This window comes from Bison bison, unplaced genomic scaffold (genome assembly GCF_000754665.1).
Source record: "Bison bison bison isolate TAMUID 2011002044 unplaced genomic scaffold, Bison_UMD1.0 scf7180017864181, whole genome shotgun sequence".
NCBI lineage: Eukaryota > Metazoa > Chordata > Mammalia > Artiodactyla > Bovidae > Bison > Bison bison.
Genome location: NW_011494753.1, coordinates 7,489,088 through 7,493,332, shown reverse-complemented (window position 1 = coordinate 7,493,332; position 4,245 = coordinate 7,489,088). Strand labels below are relative to the sequence as shown.

Sequence of the window (4,245 nt, the reverse complement as noted above, 5' to 3'; positions counted from 1 at the left end):
TGACTAATCTAGACAGCATATTAAAAAGCAGAGACACTACTTTGTCAACAAAGGTCCGTCTAGTCAAGGCTATGGTTTTTCCAGTGGTCATATATGGATGTGAGAGTTGGACTGTGAAGAAAGCTGAGTTCTGAAGAATTGATGCTTTTGAACTGTGGTGTTGGAGAAGACTCTTGAGGAGTCCCTTGCACTGCAAGGAGATCCAACCTGTCCATCTTAAAGGAGATCAGTCCTGGGTGTTCATTGGAAGGACTGATGCTGAAGCTGAAACTCCAATCCTTTGGCCACCTGATGTGAAGAGCTGACTCATTGGAAAAGACCCTGATGCTGGAAAAGTGAAGGCAGGAGGAGAAGGGGACGACAGAGGATAAGATGGTTGGATGGCATCATCGACTCAATGGACATGCGTTTGGGTGGACTCCGGGAGTTGGTGATGGATAGGGAGGCCTGGCATGCTGCGGTTCATGGGGTCACAAAGAGTCAGACATGACTGAACTGAACTGATACTCCAAGAGAATATGGATATTTGTGTGTATTCACTGATGTATTTCAAGATCCTAAAACAGAGACTATTACATAGTAAGCACTCAATAAACTTTTCTTGAAATAATGAAAGGTCATGAAAGGGGTATTCTCATTTGAATACTCTTGATGGCCCTGAGATGACAGCAGAACAGCAGGTTTAAGGACCATCATGTTATTAGCATATTCCTTTTCAACTCAATGGCAAAAACAAGGAACTATCAAAACAACAAATATACCAAAAAGCAATAGTTGTAAAACAAGAGCATGATTTTACAAAGAAAGGTAGACAAAAGAATGAAAAGATCCTTTTGCATTAGAGATAGCATCTAGCTCTTCCTGGATAATTAAACTTCAGTGAGACAGAATCCAGAATTTTGACCTACTGTTTTATTTCAAACTGCTATGAGCAGTATATCTAATGACTGCTTTTTGAAAAAGAAAATGGTTATCTAATCTAAATATTATGAAAAAATGGACAATCTCTTTTTTCTTGATGGCAAGTAATGGAATGAAATTCATTTACTTAAAGAAGCAACAGAATACACCTACAAAAGTCTTTATTTTTCTAATTTTGATAATGTTTCTATTAGAACATGCAAAGAAAACTGCAACAAAGAACTGTAAGGGAAAAAAAAAAGCCTTTGGAAGACAGCAAACTACTCTACAAAAACACTTTTAAAGAGAATAAAAGCAGGTTCCATGAACTTCCCTCTATTTTCCACAAGGTTTTCTAATATTTCTTCTTTGATGGAACCAATGAATAACTGCCACTTATCACAAAACATCTTCTTTCAGATATGTGCTTTATAAATTGCTTTCTTCTGAACAGACAATTCTTTAAGTTGCTCAAGTCTCTCAGCTGCAACAATTTTTCTTATTTCTATTATACTGCATTTCTTCCATGGAATGGTATAAAGACCAATTTTAAAAACTCCTTTGCTTTCCAAAGATAGTTTCCTAAAGGCACTACTACTGTATTTCAATCAATATTTTAACTTACTTTTTCTCTATTTCATCTAATTCCACAAGTTTTACTCACTTCAATAGTTCTTAATGCTGTAGTTTAATAGTTTGTCAGGAGTCTCATATAATATTTTCTTCTATAGTACACTAACAGAAGATAATGAACATGTTTTTCTAATCAGTTAATTAATATTTGCTTGAGGCAGTCTACATGTTCCTAACCTTTTATTAATAGTAACACAGACATAAATAGGTCCTGTTTTTTCAGCTTTTGCAGAAACTCTGTAGTCCTTGAAAAGGTAATTCACTGATTTTTGGGTCTTAGCTTTTTTGTCTTTATGTCTATAAAAGGTCAAAACATATCTTTTTCCTTATTGTGACATTTAAGTTTTACAGTTGTTTGAACATTTTAGTGTAAATCAGATTTTCTAATAAACTCTAAACAAAAAGCTTTTGAAAAGAACTAGAATCAAAACAATTGCAAATTCTGAGGGTAGATTAGGTGAGAACCCTAAAGGAAAAAAAATACAAAAGCTTTATTCTTTTAAATATTCTTGAAAGACATTACAGTTCACTTGATAGATATTCTAAAATTACTAATGCTGTTGAGATTTTATAATCACCAAATAGATTGATCCTTTCAGTACCCTCACCACCCACTAAGTATTGTGGTACTTGAAAACAAGCCAAGAAATCAAACTGTTAAGTGTTTATTACTTAACAAGTAGTTTCTTACAAAACACCGAGAATATAGGAAAATAGAACATTCTGGTACATATTTTTTGTCCTTTATGAGCCAAATTTCCCCCCTACTTAAAATCTGAGCTGAATTTCAGGATCCGTGCACCATGCCTTAAAACCACAAAGTGTAGACACCATTTTTATATCGATGCTGGGTGCGTGTGCATGCATATGCATGCTAAATCGCTCAGGTGTGTTAGACTCTCTGCGACCCCATGGACCCTGGCCTGCCCAGACTTCTCTGTTCATGGGATTTCCCAGGCAAGAATACTGGAGTGGTTTGCCATTTCCTACTCCAGGGGATCTTCCTGACTCAGGGATGGGACCCACGTCTCTTACAGGTTCTGTCCTCTGCCTGAAAACAACTTCCTCAGCTTTAAAAATTCTTATATGTAACTTACATGAAACATCTGTGAAAGTCGCACTGTAGTACATTTCCCCCCTTTGTAATTTAATTAAATCGATTTTTAAAGTTGAGGAAGTTGTTTTCAGGCACAGGGCAGAACCTGCACCCTAAAAGCAACAGGTCTAAGGATTTAAGATACCAATCACATCAGTTAGGGTAACATCTGTTAATTGGGTATATTTTCACTCTTGTGAAAATGCTTCATAGTTTACGTAAAATATCGAGTCCTGTAATAAACCTCTTTAAGAAGAGCTATAGAGTTTCTGTGGCACGTCAAGGCAAAGAATACCGCTATACCATACTCTTAAGTCAAGGTTGGACTTGAGTCGGGGAGCAGGGTGGGCAATTCATGAGTCACACCGGAAAGCATGTCATCTTGCTCAGTCAGATGGGTAGAAAATTTTAACAAGACGTTTCGAATTCTTTGAAAAATGCATTAAGAAAATTCTATTGGGGAAAAAATTTTCACCTTACACATGGAATCAAAACTCACATAAATTCTGACTGGAGTCTGGTGATCAGCACAACTGGAATAACCTAATTTTTTCACATAAGACACAATCCCAAAGCTTTAAGATACTGTCTATGCATATGGCACCAAGCATCACCTTTTCAAGCTCTCGCCGGCACGGGAAATGGGTTGGACACCCCAACCTATCACCCTACCCCCACAGGAAGTGAGTTATGTTCCCCCCCTCCCCCAGGAGGGCCTTCCTCCCCTCCCCCAACCGGAAGTGAGGCGCCCCCATTCAGTCGGCCTCAAACTGAGGCAAACCAGTAATAGCAAAAGAGGGGTGATCTTCAAGGGGTAAAGGGTACCTCCACTGTGGCCACCCGCAAGCTCGCCTTGCTTACTGACCTGCTGATGATAGGGGTAGACAGGGGCCCGAGGCCTAAAGAAAGTCCCTGGCACACAGGACAATTCCCTGAGCCCCTCTCAACCGCCTTCACTCTTCTCACTCCGTCGTCTCACAGCTTGACAAAAATTCCTCCGCAGTACTTTATATTAATGTCTTTTCTTTCCCTTTACCTAATTTCTCAACTGCCTTCCATAGGTAACTTCTTTAATCGTTGCATTTAAAATTTTTCCAGTGAGGAGAAAAATGAAATATTATTCCCCATACCTTCAGAAAAATGAAGGGATTATTTTGTTCAAAGGCGGCGAAGGACTACGTGATTACGTAAGGTGAGACTTATTTTCGCGGAGGTTTCTGGGAGTTGTAGTTTTTAAAATTAAGGCCTGCAGAAATATTGGGCTTAAATTGGTGATTACTGTGTGCTGGAGTCCTTGAAGATACATATTCTGTATTCGATGGTAGGCTGACCTAGGGGCCTGAGGCTCCAAATGAGCCAGTACTTCGTTCCCCTTTTCCGCTTAAACGTAATTGAACTAAAATTTCCCTTCACGCCAGACGAAGGTCCTGGTTGTCCCTCCCTCTTCCCTTGGCCACGCCCCCTCGGCCAATCAGACGTGCTCTAGGTCTCTCCCGGGAGGTAGGAACGCGAGAGGTGGGGCCTCACGGTGACTCCTCCCGCGGGGCTGAGGAGGGACTGGGAGAGAGCCGGTGTGCGCGCGCGCGCGTGTTCGCTCCAGGAGCGCGGCGGCGAGT

General features: G+C 40.0%; 1 protein-coding gene across 1 annotated transcript in view; it reads right to left on the bottom strand.

The window, feature by feature from the left end:
* HMG20A (high mobility group 20A) overlaps positions 1-3,813 on the bottom strand; it is an 82,668-nt gene extending 78,855 nt beyond the window's left edge. Inside the window, exon 1 of the mRNA XM_010843310.1 lies at positions 3,495-3,813. The gene's annotated coding sequence lies outside the window, so the exon portion shown is untranslated. The remainder of the gene's footprint in view (positions 1-3,494) is intronic.
* Positions 3,814-4,245: the final 432 nt, after the last annotated feature.